The sequence below is a fragment of the Adiantum capillus-veneris genome, chromosome 7 (genome assembly GCF_014529385.1).
Source record: "Adiantum capillus-veneris isolate H3 chromosome 7, ASM1452938v2, whole genome shotgun sequence".
NCBI lineage: Eukaryota > Viridiplantae > Streptophyta > Polypodiopsida > Polypodiales > Pteridaceae > Adiantum > Adiantum capillus-veneris.
In genome coordinates, this window is record NC_140937.1 from 38852619 (window position 1) to 38874820 (window position 22202).

The following is a 22202-nucleotide window of genomic DNA, read 5'->3' on the forward strand; positions in this document are numbered from 1 at the left end:
TACATCCAAAGTACATGATGTGTTAAGCCCATTAGCCAAGTTTGAACCAATTTGGAGCTCAAAATCTCAAATTTCCTTTATATCTCTACTGTTTCACAGATCTAAAGCCAAAATCTGGTACCATTTTCACCCTATGTATCCAAATGAGCCCATAATTCACTCAAATCATGTATCTGCTATATACTTCAAGTCGTGATGCCAAGTTTGCAAAAAGTTGGAGAAATTACTCAGTTGTAAGTAATCGCGATTATTTACTTTGGTTGCAAATTTTTGTTTGAGCTTTACAATTTGGTTCCTTGCATGTTTTTATGTATCTATGCTTGTTCAAAAATTGATTTGAAGCAAATTGGACAAAAATTGTCAGCATTTCAGACTAAAAGACATTTCGGAGAAAAATCCGTCAAATCTGCTAACTTTGACACTCTATTCACTAAACAGGAGCCATGTAAGCAGCAGAGAGAGCCAAGAAGAAGCTCAACAAGAAAGAAAAGTTGCAAGAACTATCAGCATACCAATTGGACCCCGATTCAGTCAAAATCGTCAAGGCAACCTATCTCTCAAAGGAACAGCTTGAGGAGCATCACACCACAGTGTTCACTAGTACATTCAAGAGTGAGAAGGGACATCAGGTAGAGTTGCAACTCCTACCAAAGAAGTGTATAATGTCGTCGCAAAGCCCAAAAGCAAAGATGTCAACCGAGGGCTAGGACTCAAAGATTTTTATGAACAAGAGCTGTGCGGAGTGGACTTCCAAAAAGCTTACGAGCTTTTGTCAATGATCAAGGAAGATGGAACTGCACAGATTTTTGACCCACAAGGGAACAAAGTTGAAGTGGTGATCACCAAGGAAATAGTAGCAGAGGCACTCAAATTGCCCACAGAAGGAATGACAATGAGGGCAAGGGATAGGAAGACGGCCGGAACGTTCACAAAAGAAACTACCGCGGCCACCATTGCGGACCTTATTCACAAGAAGGTTCAGGAGCCAACCAGGTTATACTACCTGCATTTTCACTTCCAGGCTAAAAGGCCACCAAGGTATACCACGTCCAATTATGCGGTTGCCACCACCTTCACACAAGTCCTCAAGTCAAAAACTAGGCAACCAGTTGACCATGCACAATACGTCTTGACCACTTTGAAAGGAATAAAGAAAGAAGGAAAGATCACATACTTGGGTGCACCAGAGGTGTTGACAAGAATTGCATACCATGCCATCGGCATGGCCGACAACCTACCACTTGCCCCATATCAAAACACTTGGATAGTGTCAGCTTAACCATCTCCTCGAGCTACAAGATCGGCCAAGAGATCCTACAAATCTGATGAAGAATCGGCTGAGAGCTCGCCCGAACGGCACAGCAGTGATAGCTCGGACAATGAAGAAAAAAGAGCACGACAAAGGAAATGAAGAGAAAAGCCGTGGCATCACACCAAGAAGAGCCTGTGCAAAAGCAAGCCCGGTTTGAAAGAGAGAAACATGCATACCAACGCATCCACCAAGCACAAGGAAAGGACCCGGAAAAGTGGGTGCGTAGCGGGCTTAAGGGACCGAGAACCAAGCATCACACCAGGAAGCAGGTTGAAGAACCCACTGAAGTACTGGAATGGATGTACCAAGAAGCAGAAGCTTTAAAGTTGAAAGAAGCCGAAGAAGCGGCAAAGAAGGCAACAGAGACGGAAGAACAACAAAAGAGAGCAGAGGAAACCACTATGCAAGGAGAAGCACAACATGCCCAAGGTGATGTGTCTCGCCGCATCTCTTCTCCTGTCTCTGAACACCAAGATCAACCAATGCCGAGCCCACCACCATCACCAGTTAGAACCACAACAAATGAGCCAACAAAAGAAGCAGAACTTGAATAGGAAAAAGCAGCTGAAGCTACACAAGAATCTGAACAATAAGAAGCAGCGAAAACAGCACAACAAGCAGGTGTCTCTACTTAAGAGAAGCAAATAGAGAAAGAGCCAAAGACAGAGAAGACAGCCAATCATGCACCAAAAGAGGACTCCGCAAAATTTGAGCACACAAAAGAACAAGAGACTGAGGAAACACCCTCTACCTCAACACATCAAGATAAGGCTAAGATACAGCCCTCTACCTCAACGGAGAAAGATCAACAGACACAAGGGCAACAACAACAATCAGCAACCATAACGCAGTCACAGTGAAAAGAATCTGCAGAAACATCAAGGCAGTTAATGCAAAGCAAAGATTGGAAATCGAATGATGAATTCATCCTGCAAGTCAACGAATATGCTAAGCAAATGCAGGAGATGACAGAAAGACTTCGCTCAGCAGCACTTGGCCGTAGCACATGGGTCAAAGAGTTAGAGATGGTGATCGACGCACTCCAAGGGGAGTTAGACGACAGACTTAATGTCATCACCGATCTACAGAGACAAGTGCAGGAGTTGAGAGCGGAAGCTGAACAACATCAACTCGCAAGAGACGAGCAACAGAAAGAAATGGACAAGTTGCTTACCAAATTGTCAGATGCATGCAAAGCCAAGGATGATCAGCGGACGGATGTTATAAATGAACTTGTAACCACAACCCTATCAGCTCAAAAGATCCAGGTACAGTTAGATGTGACAAATGCTTCCCTACAGTACTGAGAACACAGAATCGATGATCAAGCGATATCTTGCGGCAGATACGAGAAAAGCCAGGCGTCGCCTCGATCAAGGGAACAGATGAGTTCTACAAGGCGTTAGAAAAGAAAAATAAAGACCTCAAGCTGGAGATGAAATTAGAGCAGTCTCAACGCAGAGACCTGGCCTTGATGCGGGTCCAACGAGAAGACGAGCTGCTAAAGGAGATAACTGAACTCAAATGAGTCAACTAGCTACTGAGAGAGGGAAGAACAGAAACGCAAGAAGTGGCAGGTGAAGGAGTACAAGCGGAAGTGCGACGTGAGAGAGAGTGTGAGAAGAAGAGCACGACGATATGGTGAACTCGCTCTACTGTAATGTGTAGAGCATAGTGAGTTCTTATTAGGTTTTTACAAAAGAATATGTGTACATACCTGGCGGCCCGCCCACTTACCTGGGCGACCACATTGGGCTTTATACCCCAACAACCTCCCACTTAAAGTCCAATGTGGTACTTTAAGTGTGAGAGAAGCTACTATACAAGCTAATATACAAGAGATGTAGAGAAGTGATGTACTACCCTACACCTAATTGCTTGCGAATAAGCGCAAAGCTCTCTGAGGGACGTTCTTTTGTAAGTAGATCAGCAGGATTTTCTGTGGTGTGAACTTTGACAAGCTGAAGTTGCTTATCCTCGAGCATTTCCCTGATGAAATGATACTTCACATCCACATGCTTTGTCTTTGAGTGAGAAACTGGATTGCGAGCCAATTGTATAGCACTTTGACTATCACAATATAACACAGGCATCTCTTCTTTGATTCCCAAATCTGTTACTAGTCGATTAAGCCAAATTGATTCTTTGCATGCCTCTGATGCTGCAACATATTCAGCCTCTGTAGTAGACTGAGTAACACAATCTTGTAATCGAGAACGCCATGATACTGCTTCACCAGCCAATGTAAAGACATACCCTGACGTAGACCTTCGGTTGTCTAAGTCACCTGCATAATCTGAGTCTGTAAAACCCTTTACACTTAGCTCCTGACTCCCATAGCATATACGCATACTCTTTGTAGCTTTCAGGTATCTCAATATTCCTTTCACTGCCTCCCAATGTTTCTTGCCTGGGTTTGACATGTATCGACTTACTACTCCCACTGCAAATGAAATGTCTGGGCGAGTAGCAATCATTGCATACATCAAACTACCCACTGCAGACGCATATGGAATCTTATCCATTTCAGCCTGTTCTTCCTCAGACACAGGACAATCTTGTTTGCTAAGTTTCACATATGGTGGCAATGGAACACTCAGTGCCTTTCCCTTCTCGATATTGAAACGTTGCAAAACCTTGTCAATATACTCTGTTTGAGATAACCAAATCAACTTCTTTGATCTGTCTCTCTCAATGCGCATACCAAGTATATGACTTGCCTCACCCATCTCTTTCATGTAAAACGATTTTGCCATCTTTGACTTCAAAGCTGAAATTTCTTCCAAGTGCTTGCCAGCAATCAACATGTCATCCACATACAAAATAAGGATCAGCCAACTATCATCCTTAGCTTTCTTTGTATATAGACAGTGATCGAACTCACTACGTTAGTAGCCTTGAGAAAGCATAAACTTGTGGAATTTATGGTACCATGCCCTCGGTGATTGTTTTAAGCCATAAAGACTCTTTAACAACTGGCATACCCAATCTTCCTTGCCTTTCTCAACAAACCCTTCTAGCTGCTGCATGTAAATTTCCACATCTAAATCACCATGCAAGAACGCTGTCTTGACATCCATTTGGTGCAACACCAAATCTAATATGGCAACCAATGCAAGAAAGCATCTCAATGTAGTCATCTTGACCACCGGAGAGAAGACTTCATCAAAGTCAATGCCTTGTTCTTGCTTAAATCCCTTGGCAACAAGCCTTGCTTTGTACTTTGGCTGACTATCATGAGCAGTGATCTTATACCTGTAAACCCATTTACAAGGTAGAGCCTTTTTGCCCTGTGGTAATTTAACTAGCTTCCATGTCTTGTTTTTATGCAGAGCTATCATCTCTGACTGCATGGCCAATTGCCAATTTCTGGAGTCCTTCATTTGCACTGTTTCCTTGTAACATGAAGGCTCATTGCAATCAGTCAACATGACATAGTTCATAGATGGAACAAACCTATCAGGAGGTCGCGTGACACGTTCAGATCTACGCACAATAGGTGGCTCAGGCTCAGCCACAACCTGTGGTTCCACTCTATCCTGCCCTTGCTCCTCTTGAGCCCTGACATTTTGTCTTGCACGTGCAGGTCCATCTTCTTGGAAGACAACTCTTATAATCTCCTCAACCCTCTCTGGTTTAGAATGATATTTGGATTCATTAAACTGAACATCATTATTGCGGACAACCTTTCTGGATTTGGGATCCCAAAGTCCGTACCCCATCTCACCAGAATTACCATAGCCTAGAAAGATGCACTTTCTACTCTTTGGCTCAAGTTTGTTCCTAAATTCCTTTGGAACGTGAGTATATGCCTCACAGCCAAAAACTCTGAGATGCTTGTATGAGGGCATTTTGCCTGACCATACCATCTCTGGCACTGAATCTTCTGCAAAACCTTGCTAGGAGATCTATTTACAAGATGAACAGCTGTTGATACAGCTTCAGCCCAAAACCCATTTGGCAGCTGTGCAGTAGACAACATACTTCTGACCTTCTCTTGTATGGTCCTATTCATCCTCTCAGCAACACCATTTTGAGGAGGATTGTAAGGAGCAGTAAGTTCACGTTTTATACCTTTTGACTCACAAAAGTCTTGAAAGGCCTTTGAAACATACTCTCCACCATTGTCAGCGCGTAAGCATTTAAGCTTCTTGCCACTCTGATTCTCCACAAGTGTCACAAACGTTTTGAAAACACTAAACGCTTCATCCTTGTGCTTGAGAAAGTAAACCCATACTTTCCTCGAGTAATCTTCTATAAATGTCATAAAGTAAGAAGCTCCCCCTAGGGATAGGTTAGGCATAGGTCCACACAAATCACTATGAACAAGTGTCAACTATGTATCTCTTCTACTGCTTCTATGCTTATGTGGCTGCTGTGTTTGCTTACCATACAGACAATGTTCACAGAATTCAAAATCATTAAATGAAAAGCCAGGCAAATAACCAGAACGAGACAAGATTTCCATTCCCTTCTTGGACATATGTCCTAACCGGCTATGCCACAAAGAAACGTTCGGCTGCTCGGTTACATTGATTACATTTTTAGAGACATTTGATACATAAATCATGTAAAGTCCTCCAGACTTTACTCCATGTGCTATTGTCATAGAACCCTTGGATATCTTCCACATGTTCTGTCCAAAAGTGGTGGCGTAGCCAACATCATCAAGTAAACCTCTGCTGATCAAGCTCTTTGTAATTGCGGGAACATGTCTCACATTCTTCAGCGTGAAAGAAGAGACATTCTGAAACTTCAATTGAACATCTCCAACACCTAAGATCTCACATGTCTGCCCATTGCCTAGCCGAACATGATCTTTAGTGGTCACATAAGAGGTAAACCACTCCTTGTTTGGAGACACATGAAGTGATGCCCCTGAGTCTATAATCCAGTCACTCAGTGCATTTCCATCAGATGCTGTAAGAAGAGCTGAGTCCATTGTATTCTTCAAGAAGTAGATGTCTCCTAACACTAGACTGTCATCCTCTGCAACAGTGTTTGCTACATTTATTTCTTGAATCTTCACTGAGGACTTGTTCTTCTCACCATGGTCTTCAGCTTTCTCTTTGCCTTTTTCTGCTTTCCATTCTCTGCAGTCTCTTTTCATGTGACCCTTCTTGCCACAATGGTAGCATTCTATGTCACTCTTGCCTTTAGCACTGCGGGACTTGCTACGAGACTAATTCCTGTTTCCACCTTTGTACTTTTTTTGGTCCTTCCCCTGACAACTAAGGTTGTTCCTTTGCCTTTGTCCATTGTCTTTCTATTGGTTTCTTCAATAAGCAGACTTCCTTCTACACCTGCTATGTTCAAACCATCTGGAGGTGCAGAATTACTCAAAGCGGTGGGAAAATTGTCCCAACTTTCCGACAATGTGATCAATAGGAACATAGCTCTAACAGGTTCATCAAACTTGACACCTTGAGCTGACAACTGACTATAGATTGTGTTGAATTCATTCAGATGATTGGACATAGGTGCCCCTTCTTTCATCTTCAAGTCAACAAGCTTCTTAAGCCAGTATACATGTGAAGCTGCACTGTGCTTCTCATAAAGATCACTCAGCTTTAACCATGCTTGATAAGCCGACATCTCGTCTGCTACATTGAAGTAAACGCTTTCTGCCAAAGTCAACATAATGGTAGAAAGTGTCAATTCATCCATTTCGCTCCATTCATCTTCGTCCATATCTTCTGGTTTTATCCCCTTGAGCTTTATAGGTTTTATCTGCTTCTTTTGTACCAACACGTTCCAAATCTGCTTCTTCCACAATGGGAAATTGGTTCCATCCAGCTTCTTGATATTGTAAAGAGCAGTGTCCTGTGATCCAGCCATAGCTACGCTTCACAGTAGTTTACTTTCCTAGGAAAAATTCGACAAAGTTTCCCCTGTAAACTGACCTCTGAACCAATATCAACCTGTCAAATGAACCAAGAAAGCTTCAGATTCTGCAAAAAATTTGGCAGAGTCTCCTTTGTAAAATGGCTCTGGTGTACTAAAAACAGACCAAAAAACAGCTCAAAAAACCACTGTCTCTCTAACACTGTAAGCTGTGGGTAAACCTGTCTTGCACCTGTACTGTCTCTGACTGTCCTGTCACTGTCCTGTAAGCATAGACTGCGACAATGCCTCAACGGCAGTAAAGCAAAGATGCAATCCCAATTGTCTTACTGACAGTCAATACATCCTAGCTGCCTATCTAAGGGTGCTCGAGGGATCGCTCCAAGACCTGTATCACCAAAAGGATCTCAACATTCGAAAATCCCCCAGCTCAATAAAACCTCACTCGACCCTCAACAAAGGCTGCAGTAAATCTGATAGTACATAGACTTCCCACAAAGTCATACATCCACAAATTTCTCACTATATGCTGTAACCGCTGCGGCGGTTGTTTGTTGCGTGACTCACAGCCAGCAAACCCTCAACAGACATACATCATCTCTGACAATACATCCCATGTGGAAGTACTTGCAATGTCAGGATGAAATCTGGAATATCAAGCAGCAAACACAAGCTACCTGATGAACTAGTGGATGTCGCCTACAGTCTGTGTGTAGATGCGTCCGTGTCGTATGTGACACACCTCCAAGAACTGTGAGCCGTCCTTCGATGTGTAGATAGCCACAAATCAACACTCTGGGAGTGTCGATATCCTCAGCACCTGCAGTTGTAGGCCGAAAACCCCAAATTTGCAGAGTCGGATCTGCACCTGCTGAGACCACGTAGTCGAAAATGACCTGCGCAGAACTTTGTCGAAGCCGAACGGTGACCGAGATGACCTCAGAATGAAATTTTGAGCACACCAAGCCCTACGGGTTCTCCCACAAGATTTGGGGCCGTGTCTTTGCCTGTCGAATTTCACTCCAATCTGAGCTGGTGACTCTAGCCTCCTGCAGTGCTGCCCCAAGCCTCGATCTGAGCTCTAATACCAGTTGAAGGAGTACGAGCGGAAGTGCGACGCGAGAGAGAGAGAGTGTGAGAAGAAGAGCACGACGATATGGTGAACTCGCTCTACTGTAATGTGTAGAGCATAGTGAGTTCTTATTAGGTTTTTACAAAAGAATATGTGTACATACCTGGCGGCCCGCCCACTTACCTGGGCGACCACATTGGGCTTTATACCCCAACAGTAGGCACTTTGGAGCAACCTCAGATAGAAATCCCCTCAGATCATTTGCTGACATGGAAACACAGTCAACAGTAGAGTTGAGCGGCGAGGAAGAATTTCAGGTACCCATTACAGAAGAAGACACAGTGCCAATGGTCCAACTCTCAAAGGTTGAAGAAGATACATCAAAGGAAAAAGTTACACAAGAGGTAGATGAGCAGTGGAAGGCAGCAATGGGTTGGGAGCTGAGAGTACTTCATTCTGTCAATGTCACACAACTCAGTCCCAATCAAATAAATGCGCAATGGAACCAACAATCTCTGCCCTACCCTCTGATTAAAGTTGAGTTGCTACAAGTAAAAGAAAGACTTTACACAGACATGCAATTCGAGGGCGCAGATAAAGACCACCCAAAGTGGAGGTTTAGCTGGTTGAACAAGAACCCAAGGTACTTGATTCTGTTCACAAGAGCACTTGCGGCCCTGCAAAAGGATCCTACCTTATGTCTTGTACCAAGAGTAAGGACTTGGATAGCACATGAGGCACTACAAAAGAAGCGGCCAACTTGGCTGAATTACCCTAGATTGCCTACTTCAGAAAAGGGACCAGCGAACTGAAGAATACATGGTGAAAACCCTAAAGGGTGCCATGTGATTCTTTAAAAGTCTACCATATTTATCATGTGCTATGTTATATAAAATTTGTCGAATGTTGCTCACCTACATTGAAGTTTTCAATGAGCCAGAGCAAGCAGACGCACCTTGGATGTCATTCATTGAGGGTAACAAAGGTTTGTGCTACGATCTTAGTGGCCAACCTTCCGAAGAAGTCCTCTATGGCTTCTACGCCAGATGCATGTTTCTACCTTCTCACAATATGATGGCGTTCGAGGAAGCGTTTTGCATGGGATTTTTCACTTAGTGAACGAACATATTTGTGCCAGTGATTAGCAACCTGACCTCAAGGTTTGTAGGCTACTCAGTAGTGGAGCTGAAAAATAGAGTAACTATGCAGTTCTTGCAAGTGTCACAGATAAGGAACGGAAAATCAGATATCAAAAGGCTCTAACAGCGCTTAAAGACCGCCTCGCCAATCGCCAGCTCGAAGACTACTTCAGCCCATAAAGCTGTGTCAAGGAACGAAATAGGCGAGGAGGGGAGGAATGTTAGCAGTAAGCTAACACAGATACCACGGACATCATTTTTTGGAGTTCTCATTGTAAAAACACTTATTATTTTGATAAATCGAGAATATTGTAACTCCTATTTTTTCGGATAAACCTTGTAATTGATAAGTCGGGGCTACAAGCTTTTAGATTGTATCAACTTGTCATTACCTATCTTTGGTAGAACTCCCAAATTATTAGTTTTGATCACCAAAAACCTTAGCTACGGTATAAAAGCCAATTTTTGTAAGTTATTATTAAGTTTTGGATAATGAAATACACAGCATAAGCTAACGACGCTCACTCCTCTTCTTCTCGTACTTCCTACTTCCTCCCCAGTTGTCACATTGCAGTTATGTTTGTTGCATTGCAACCGCAGGTAAGAGCTCTACGCATTGACGTAAGTACATCACAGTAATTCCTAGCTTTTGGCATCGTCGATCTGTGGCGTAATTTCATTATAACTAGGAATTTACACTTTCAAATTAAAAACTAAGCATGGGTAGGGTATTGGGACATCATAGCTAAGCATTTAGATGATTCTGGGTCGAAAACGACTAGGTCAAAAATCCACTACTGTTAATAATCGGGATTTTGGAACTCGATTTAAAGTGGGGTTTGAAACCATAATCATGTGTGCTTAGGTCTTATAAACATGTTCTAGAAGTTACGTTACGTTTGGATGTCATTTTATCACTTGAGTGTATCTTGAGTTAGATACGAGTTGTTAGTTGTTTTTTGAGAGATTGACACCCTATTGTAGCCTTCTATGTATTAGTCGAGTCAGCTTTATCCCATGGATTGACAATTTAATTGTGGTTCTCGCTAATACTGCAAAAAGATAGGATAGTGAAGTTAGATACGCGTCCCACACACACGCTCTTTTCTCTCCCCTAAATGCTTAAGAAAGCTCAGATTAAACCAATACCCCACCAAGAAATTAGTGGTAGAACTAGCAAATGGAAAAGAGGTTCTATCTCAATTTACAATCGAAAGTAGAATTGGAACTGGGAGGAACCCTCACTTCATCTTACTTTTGAACCCTACCAGTGGGAATCTATGACGGCATTCTTGGAATGGATTGGTTAATAAAAAATCAAGCCCACATTCATTATGCTTAAGGGAACCTATCCTTCAAAAATCACTTAGGTGAAGAAACATTAGTACAAGGATCCAATGGGAAGCCTAAGACTCATTTAGTTAAGGCTAGTTGACTTCTGAAAGGGTTACGCAAGGGGCAACAAATCTTTGTAGTAAAACTCAACAAGACTGATGATTCCACGGACAACCCAACTTCGGAATGTCTTAAGGAATTCTTGGATATATTTTCGGAAGATCTCTCAAATTTACCTCCCCCAAGGGACATAGACCATGAAATAGAAACCTTTCCAGGTAGTGAATCAAATTCAAAAAGACCCTACAAAATGTCACTCCCTGAACCTATTGAATTGAAAGAACAGCTTCGTCAACTTATTGAATAAGGATTCATATGACCAAGCATTTCACCCTGGAGAGCGCTTGTTCTATTCCAAAAGAAGAAGGATGGATCTTTACGTCTTTGCATCGATTATAGGGGACTTAACCAGGTGTCTGTAAAGAATAAATATCCTATTCCTCGCATCGACGAATTACTTGATAGATTACATGGGGCCAAGGTATTCACAAAAATTGATCTCAGATCAGGCTACCATCAAATCCAGATTAAAGAAGCAGATAATTATAAAACTGCATTCGACACCCAATATGGGCATTACGAGTTCATAGTGATGCCTTTTGGTCTTACGAATGCTCCAGCTACCTTTAATCAACTCATGCAAGATATATTCAGAGAATATTTGGATAATTTTGTATTGGTATTTTTCGATGATATCTTGGTATACTCCAAAGATGAAAAAGAGCATGAAGGCCATGTACGTAAAGTACTTCATCTTCTACCCCAACATAAGTTGTATGCTAAGATGGGCAAGTGTGTGTTCTTTACTCCTGAAGTTAGCTATCTTGGATTTATTATAAACCTTGAAGGAATCTCTGTAGACCCTGCAAAGATTAAGGACATAATAGATTGGCCACAACCCAAGACGGTTAGTGAGATTCAAAGATTCTTGGGTATTACAGGATGGAATAGAATCTTTGTCAAAGATTACGCAGTCATCTTCGCGCCCTTGACACAGCTACTTAAAAAGACATCCAAACTTACATGGGAAAAAGAGCAGGAGGATTGTTTCCTCAAATTATAACAAAATCTCACATCAACCCCTGTACTCAAACTCCCTGACTCACTCAAGAGTTTGAAGCAGTAACCGATGCCAGCGGCCTTACTATAGTAGGATTCTTAAACCAAGAAGGCCGACCAATCGCCTTCACCTCTCGAAAATTGAGAATCCACGAACTGAATTATCCAACTCATGATCTGAAACTCCTAGTCGTCATCCATGCTCTCAAGCTCTGGAGGCACTATCTTCTAGGGGGAAAGTTTCAGTTAATCACTAATCATCAAAGTTTGAAGTGGATTTTTTCTCAAGCAATACTCAACATGAGGCAATGAAGATGGATAGAACTCTTACAAGAGTATGATTCTGAAATAAAATATAAACCAGGAAAGGAGAATGTGGTTGCTAATGCCCTTAGCCGCAAGTTTTTTCTTGGGGCCATTTCCACAATCAACACCCCATTCTAGACAAGGTTATGGAAGCCTCCCTAAAAGATGAGGTTTATCAAAAATTCCTACAGGTTATCAATCAAAACGACCTAATGGGAAAAGAGAAGGACAGAATCAAGGATTATTCACTTGAAGATGGGCTTCCCTATTACAAGCACCGACTTTACATTCCTAAGAGTTCAACCTTGAAGGAGTTAATCTTTTATAAAGGACACAACGCTCCAGCAGAGCCGGCCATCCTGGCTATGCAAAGACTCGTAATGCCATGTGGAAAAGCTATTTTTGGCCAGGTATGAAAGGAGATATACTTCGTTACATCAAACAATGCCTTTCCTGTGAAAGGATTAAGGCTGAATAGGTAATGATGCCAGGGAAACTTCAACTTCTTGACATTCCTCAAATGAAGTGGGAACTCATTAGCATGGACTTTGTAATAGGCCTTCCTACCGTTCAAGGAGGTTGCGACTCCATTATGCTGGTAGTGGATATGCTGACCAAGGTGTCTCATTTGATTTCTGTGAAAACAACTTACACTGCATCAGACGTAAGCCGTCTATTTGTCAAAGAGATCTTTAGATTACACGGACTTTCAAAAAGAATAGTCAGTGAGAGAGATGTAAAATTTACTTCAAAATTTTGGAAAGCTTTATTTGAAGCCTTAGGTACACAGCTATGTTTTAGTTTAGCCTATCACCCTCAGACTGATGGTCAGACAAAAAGAGTGAATCAAATTATTGAAGACATCCTTAGAGCTTACTGTAGTAGAGAATCTCAGAAATGGATACAATTTCTTCGTTTGGTGGAATTCGCCTATAATTCCTCATTCCAAAAGCCTTGGGATGCCACCTTTTAATGCACTTTATGAGCATGAATGTATATCACCCCTAAACTTTTCTGACCCCACTACAAGAGTACAAGCGTCAAAACAAATGCTGGAAGAGATGGATGCCCAAACTAAGGCAACCTGATAGGACATCCAAGCAGCTAAGGGCCACCAAAATCATTATGCTGCTCAAAAACAGTCTGACCGGTTTTTAAACAAGGGGATAAAGTATTCCTTCGGGTTTGGCCAAAGAGAAGCAATCTATCCTTGGAAAAATTAAAAAAACTTAGCCCCAGATATTGTGGACCTTAAAAGTGTAAAGGTAATCACTGATTAGGCTTACAAACTAAAGTTACCTGAACACCTCAAGGTCCATAATGTATTCCATATCTGTCTTCTAAAACCTTATATCCCAAACCCCAATCACACTCTAGATGACGAACAGATTGTGATGCAAAAACAAGGAATTCTTGAACTCCAACCAGATTGTATTCTCGATACTAGGGAAAGAAGTCTGCGAAACACAATAATCAGAGAGCATCTAGTAAAATAGAAGGCTACCCCACTAAAGATGCCACATGGGAGGACAAAGTGTCACTTCTCAAAGATTTTTCCAAATTCGGTTGAGATGAGGACATCTCAATTCTTAAAGTTGGGTGATTGTAAGGTTTTCAGTTTCCAAAACCTTAGAAATTGTACAAAGCATAATCAAATTAATCTGTTTGTTAAGAAAATAATGTAGAATTGTCCAAACCGTGGCAAATATTGGTATTTTTGGAACCGTAATCATGACTTTACTATGATTATAAATTTTCAGAACTGAATTCCGATAAAAACTGGCATAGTTATGGGTCTTGGAAGTTTTCACTATGGATTAAATTAATTAATTAAATTGAAAGGTTTTAGTAATCATTATTGCAAAAGACTTTTATCCTAAAGTTCCTAGATATTTATAGATAATTGTAGATATTTTCAAAATTAATCATGAAAGGTCAAAAAAATAGCAAAAAATCAATTTTATGTACCTGGGGGACTGTGGGGCAGTGATGAACTTGCCCAGGTTGGTTTTAGCAGCAGGTGGTGCTAGGGGAAGGCTAGGGGCTAGCTTGAGGTACAAGTAACTGCTAGAAGCAGCTTAGGAGCCCTAAAAACCTATAAATAGGCTCCCCTCTTCACAAAAAAATTCAGACTCGGAGTCCTGGCCATTTCTCTCTCACGTAGAGAGAACTCTACTCAAAAATCACTAGAGAGAAAAAATTCTAGTTGATTATCCACGGCTACCACTATGACTCCAAAAAGGACCCAAGGAAATCCTTTGTCTGATGAGGAAGATACAACGCACAAAAGGACTAGGGCATCCCATGACCATGAGGCTGGGTCTAGCCGTAGGCCTACGGAGGAGAGTCTGCAGGCGCCAGTGCAGTAGCAGATGGCTGACCAGTTTCAGGTGGGTTTTCATGTATTCGCTAAAATCTTTAAATAGCTTAAAGTTCTTTTATAAATTAACATTGCATATGTAAGAACCTTAAAGGAATAACTGGCCGAAAATGGAAGGTAACTTCCAAGAAACCAAGGAGCATTCTTTGTAATTAGGAAAGAAATGTTTGGGTTAAGACTAGTTGACCTAGGAAAGAAATGTTTGATCATCTTTCAGACAGCTTGTCTCAAGACACCTCTGATTCCTTGGAATATTTTTCTCCAGGTTATGAGTAATGATGGCAAATCATCCATGGATGAGTCGGGTACCTCCATGCACGTGGAGTCTTTACCCCGTGCTTGTCTATATTTGTGGGTACTACTTAGGGTATCGTTTTTATCCTAGAGGAACCGCCCGGTTGTATGGACAACCGGTTGGCGTATGGACGTCCAGATTTTGGGTGATGACTTTTTTCACCCCGGTTTTTTATAAATAAGGAATGGGTACCGTTTTTCACCCCTGTATAGGTGATCTTGAGATAAGCCAGTACCGGTCAGAGTTACTTCAGATTGACAGTACCTTGTCTTAAGTCTAAAGATGTCTGTTTGCCAAAAGAATGTTTTCAATACTGCTTTCAAGGGTTGTTTTAAAGAAATCCTGTTATGAAAGATAAAAGGAATCAATATTTTAATTGTGACAAGAACATGGTAGTAATTAAATAACAAAGTATCATGTGTGAGTGCGGAGTGGTAAGTGGGGATTAACTAAAGTTGTCAATCATGTTGATTAGTCATGTAACTATCCATTCCAGCACACTAAAAATGTCTAGAAAATTTCTCCACTTGGAAGAGGAGTCCACCAACGGCTGTGCCGGGGGGAAAAAGCGTTGGTTAAGGAAACCTTAGTCCAAATGATGGAAGTTATAGGGTTGAAATAGTTTTAGAAATCTCAAAAAGTTGTCCTCTTTCCACTGCGAGACAGAACTAGGTCTCCTTCTAGGGCTATAAACCCAAACTATTGTCAATGATAAAGGTATATTCCGTGGATTCTTCTTGTTTAGAGACTTTGATTTTATTAGGCGTAGAGACCTATCAAGGATCCCATCCCGCTTTTTGGTGTTGGCGGGTTTGGAGTCCTCACAGTTTGGTCATGGTGGCCTTCACAAATAACCCACATCCGTGCAGGATTTTTGCCCTCGTGGAGTTTTCTATCTTGTTCTTGGTGATGGCGATCTTCAAAGCCAACCCACACTATATATAGGGAACGAAATTTTTTCTACTCTCTACCACATCATCTATCAATTATGCTCAAAAACCAGTTATCCAAGCATTGATACAAAAATATTCGACACCTTAGAGCATGTAGTAGTATTTGCCACAAGGGTGAAGCCAAGGATGCACACACCACCATCACTCAATAGTCGCTATTGCAGCCAAGCCAACAGTGCAAGCTCTTGCTACTGAGAACCAACTTGGCATAGGCCAAGTTGGTGGAGGGTATGGTAGCGGATTGCCACAGGACATTACCGAGGCCTAGGTAATAGGAATGGCAACGACAGGCAAAACCATGGATGCTATTATTGCAATGTGTAATGAATATTTATTTCTTGTTATTTCTTATAGCTACCATGTGGAAAAAGCAAGAGCAAGCTATCGGCTATGTGAAAGGACATCACATTTATGTATATTTTATCATTCAAGTGCTCTTTATGAGTTATGGCTTATGTTGTCAGCCAGTATGTATTCAATTTAAGCATTCAAGAAATCTATAAATAAAATACGTGCAAGAAGAAAATGCTCACTCTTGCACGGGGGGAGATTGTACCCAATGCTTGTGTTCATTCCTCTCTACTCTCCTTCTTCTCTAGTTTCTTTTTGGTGGCTAACCACAGTTCACTCTGCACCACTTAACCACTTGCAATGTAAGCTTGAGCATGTAGCAACTATAATTTTCCCAACCTTCTCCAGCTCCTGTGTGAACTTTCAACCACACTCACGCACCCATAAGCTGTAAATTCAGCCATGCTAATCCTCTTAGTCACTCTCAATGTCCCTCCTTACGAAGAATCTCTTGGGATTCACCCTCCCCTCTTTGTTCCCCCATCTCCTCATGCTCTCTTCCCGTGCTTTGCCTATAGCACGGTATTAGCATGCCCCCCCCCCCCCCCCCCCCCCCCCAACACACACTTATTGTGCAACCATTAGCTTTCTCCTCTCTCGCTACAGAATCCTTTCCTCTTGCCCGGAGCCGCCTTCATTAACCACCTTCACTCTAGTTTACATACCATAACACCTCCACCAAGAAGATATGACCCATCAGATTGCGAGTCACGGGTCCGTTTGGTTCGACAGGAAATACGCACCAGAAAACATGTATAGGTTTCAGAAATTCCTAACTGAGAGCTTCAACATCTAGCAAGATATGAACCGCATAGCATACACATACATCTATAACTATACTATATAGAATTATATAAATATATAACAAATAATAATATATAACTATACCATATATATAGCTAGATAATTATATCATATAATTATACATAATTATATTGTATAACTATATATGCATGAAAATCTTGCACATGTACCCATTTATTCTCATCTTTGAGAAGACTATCATTGTCCATAATGTTGATTACACTCAAAGAAAGATGAGAATGCATAGTGGTGTTCGCAAAAAAGAAAAAAAAAATTGGCAACCATTTAAAACTACATTGCCTTCAAGAAGGAAGAGTTGGGGTGGAGATTGCAAGTTATGCTGAAAACATCCCTAATTATGATGTTTATTTCAAAAAATACTATCCAATTTTAGCGAGAATACTAGCTCACAATTCTTGACAAGGTGGGTGAATCATGATAGTGTTAATAACTAGATAGCTAATGGTGTATTGAATACAAATAGGTACTACAGTCATGTATGCTGGTAAAGGAAGTGTACAAATCGATATCACAAAAGTAAGCACAACCATTCTCATGTTTAATGGAGCTTGTACATTTCAAAATTGTCATTCATAAGGTCTGCATATCTTGCAGTAGCTTCCACCTGCAAATTATGCCCAGAGGACAGTCCATGCTTAGACACTATTCATTCTTTCTAGCCTATTTCCATAATAAACAAATAAAAAATGTATATTCTTTACTACTCACCTTGTTAGATCTTTTGATGTCACTTAGTACAATAATAAAAATACTTCTCTTAAGAAAGAATGCATAAGGTATGCAACAATTCTCCCTTTTAGTTTCTCATCTTACAAAGCCAATCATGCTACATATAGAGAGGTTGAAGAAGAGTGAGGTCTAAATCAATCTCATATGCATTAATTTCGGTTTAAGCCTACTCCCATGCTCATACCCATGTCCATGATAGAAGCCATCCCCATATTATTCATCCCCATTGGCATAGCAAGAGGAACTATTGCACTCGCACTCGCCACACCAAGTCTCAACCCAAAACTCATCACTTTTCCATGCTTGTCATACTCTTGCATGTCCACAAAGTGTCATCTTTTATTCTTTCAGTTCGCAAGTGATCAAGATCGATACCTATATTTGCTCAAGGATTTATTTTATCTACCAAAAAACAAAGGAGAACATGAGTAACGAAGCTCAAACTAGAAAATCACACCGTTGAAAGAAGTATCAAGAATCTAACGGTCTGCTACTGAGGCGATCCAGGGCAGGCAACATGAGAGGTGACCTCTAAACACCCCTCAAGGTTCTTGTGCTTCTCAATTGGGGCTGGGGCAACCACACGCGAGAAACAACAACAACAAACCCACAGCCAAACAAGTGAAGGGGCACCACCTAGTTATGGGATCAAACTAGGATGCAAGAGAGATTTTGTCACAACCAAGAAGAGGCACAACAAAAACACACACAAGAAATTTCACACCAAGACCAACACCAAATAGAACAAGAGAGAGCTAGAGCAAATGTAAGAGAGGGAGAAATGCAACTTGCATAATACCTTGTTTATAACTTGCAAATGGAGATGGTTCGCTACAACGCTACCATAAAGCTTGTACAAAAACTCCCCCAATGTGTAGTGAATGCTAAACATTGTCAACACACATGAACATTGTCTTAGGGTGTGGGAGCCCTCTCACCACAATACCCTCTTACAATGGACACAAATCTCGCTAATCATTTTCTCAAACTAGCTCAAATGATAGAACTTAAAAGACACAAGTCACCTTGCATTTTCCAAAGAGCTTTACACAAGTGGAAGGACAAAGATCTTGAAGCCAAGCACGTCTTTGAGGGAGATGCCTCATTTAGTAGTAATTTTTTGAGCCCTTCGTATGGATTCTCCCCTTCTTACCTTATCGGAGAGATTCCTCTTTTGGAAGTCTCACTAGGAGATTTCCTAGGTACTCTCTCTTCCTGGTTGGGAGTTTGGAGAATACCATGGGTGCGTAATTGCTATAGCACTTCACCTTGGAGGGATGGATTGCCTAGGGCTTGTTGAAGCCTAGAAACAAGATAGTTTACAAGCATAGGGGCATCATTACTTTCTCTTTCATTAGGAAAATCAAAGGTATCAACATTCATTTCAATCTCTTCTCCCTTGTCAGCCATATCATCAAATTTTAGATGTAAATTTTTACTTGTACTTTGGCACTTCAAGCCCAAGTTGCTACTCTTCTTTACCTTCAAAGATTAGCACTCAAGCATCTATACCCGTGGCTCAAATATTATTAGTTGCAAGGAATAGAAGAGAGGGTTTCACAGAGCCAAGATAACACCGATCCCTATCAAGCTTCTAATAGCTCAATAATGGTTAAGCCATAGGCAAGCCCCGTAGGACTCCATTATTAAGACCATAGCACTCGACACTATCCTCGTTAACTGCATAAGGCAAGCATGCTTCAAGGATGAAAATCCCTATTCTACTTACTCTTTTGCAATTAATAACACCAACCATTTGTAGCAAGCTTGAGGACCTCTCTTCTTGAGCAAGAAAATAAAAACCAATAGCTCGGATATCAATGTAACATTTAATGCACTAGTAACTTGTGTGTAGCGAAAAATGATAACATAATGAGTATTTCATTAAGAACAAGTTCCTAATGAGCATAGAGAGAGTACTTAGTTTGAGAAAGCAACATAGCAATTTACACCTAGCTAGTTTGGCATAGACAATACTTGAAAAGAGAGAGAAATAGAACAATTGACAACATTTGAGGACGAAATTTACATGGAGCCAGTCCCCCCTCCAAAAAGGCTTTGTATTATAGCTTCTCCCATCAAAGGAGACTTTTGTACAATACAATCTTTGTGTTCCTTGACAAAACTTGTTGGTGCAATGAAGATGGAAGCTTCATGCACCAAATTATGCTTGAAAAACACACCTAATGGGCCTAGCCTCAGCCCCAAGACCTCACACACCTTCAAAGATGGTGAGAGCTAGCACGGAACAAGGAAAGATTAAGATTAAGAAGATGTATCTTACAAGAAAGAAATATTCTCCTCACATAATCACTCTAATAGCATAGCTTAGCTTAGTAATTAGCATGGTAGAGGAGATGAGCATGCCATGGAAGCTTGGCTCATGGTTGGATTTGCATTCCATAGACAAGAGTTGTTGGTGTAGGCCTCTACTTCTCCATGCTTCAAGGAGATGGAGTTCTTGCTCAACACATGAGTTGTGTGTGTGTGTGTGTGTGTGTGTGTGTGTGTGTGTAGCAAAAATTAGATAGATTAAAATTCCAACCTCCCTCTCTCTTGGTCGAGCGACCCATCCTCCCATTTACTCTTGTTGGCTTCCCATTGGCTCCTGCAAAGCTTAGCCAATAACAATCAAGCAGCATAATTGATAACCTTGTGACATGTGTTCCCCTTTCCCCTTTTGTGAGAGCTTTAGGTAGTTAAAATAATTTATTTAAACTCTCATTGGACCTTTTAGTATTCTTGCCAATAGGAATCAAGCAAGCCATTTGGCTGTTGGATGTTCATTGGACCCCTTGGTATACTCTCCAATAGTCTTCTAGGGAGCTTAATTTCTATTGGTTCTTTTATCAAGCATTTTTAAATTGATTAGACTAATTCTATTCTAGCCTAAGTCTCATTGGTCCACCTCTATGGCCATCCAATAGGATTTGAGGGGAGATTGGGGGCATCTAGGCTAGGAGCCTGCCATGTGTCCATTATTCTCTTTGTGTATAGGGGGAGCTTGGGTGTGTGTGTGTGTGTGTGTGTGTTTCTCTCTCTCTTCCCTACCATTAGGGCTCGCCCCCTCCTTCCTAGGGATGTGGGAAGACTTTTAGTCTTCCCATAACCATCCAATGTTTTTCCACTTTTGGCCATTGGACAATTTAATTAAATTTACTAACTTTAGGCTATGGAAGTCTTAATGGAGCTGAACCTTAGGTCTTTTAAGCTCCATTGATACACATTGCTCTTTTGTAGATTGTCCCTCCTTGGATTTCTATTTTCCCTCCTTTGGATCCCTATTGAGACTAGTCTGGTAGCCTTAGACTGGTCTGGTAGCCTTACTATTAATAATCTAGCTTTTACTCCCGTGGTACCTCCCATATTAAATGAACAGATTTAACATGAGAAAATCATTTGGGAGAATTAGATATTAGTTTTTATGAAAATTTGCCTCTTTCTTGGACTCACGTTGTGAAGAACTGCCCTTAAGGTTCTTATCATTCCTTTGCACATAATGAGCTTCGTCATAATGGGAGCTAGTCATGGGCTTTCGACGCGTCTCCTCTGACAAAAGTGCACTAGTAAAATCATCGTATTTTAGCGTATCATTAAGAGTAGAGTTACTAACAGTTGTGCAAAAGATATCTTAAGAGGGTGACAATGAACAAAGCAAAAAGATTGTTTTCATCTCATCATTAATTGTCATACACTATGCACGAATCTGGGTAAAAAGAGAATCAAAATCATCGATATGGCTAGCAACACTTCATACAAAGGTTATAAAGTTTTCGTATCATGAAAACCTTTTTGCTAGCCGTATCTTTTTCATAAGTGTCGCATAATTTCTTCCATAAAGCATGAGCAGTCTCGCATTCTAACATTGAAAAGTACACCAACTCACCTGTTGGAATTAGGGTTGCAGAGAAACACACACAGCTTGGAGAAGACGAAGGAAGCTCAAGGCACACAATAGAGAGTGTGTTACTTAGTGTGCAATGGAAAGATGGATAGCCCTAGAGTGATGGGCGCATATACAATGCACGGGGAAAAAAACCTCCTAAAAAGGGAAAAAATGCCCCGACGGTCCTAGTGTGTTCACACACATCACTACCACATGTATATGGTAACAAATCCCCCCTGGAGTGATGCGGTGAATGAGAGCTGGCACATGAGTAAAGGGAAGTGCCATGCCCTAAGGACATGATTAGTCCACAAAGGGGAGTAAGCCCAAAGCTTTGCGGAAAGCTTCAAGCTTCTCACAAGACAATGCCTTTGTGAAAAGATCTGCAAGGTTGTCATGTGTTGGCACATAAGTCAAGCTGATCTCTCCTGCTGAGAGCCTCTCCCTGACATAGTGGTAATGCACCTCAATGTGCTTTGTGCGAGCATGAAAAACTGGGTTCTTCACAACTGCCAATGCGCTCTAACTGTCATTGTAGATAGTGTTGGTCGTGTCCTTTCCAACACCCAAATCAGCCATAAGGCGTCTGAGCCATACACACTCAACCGTAGCTGTGAAGACGGCCACAGTAGGTTGCTTCTTGCTCAACCATGATA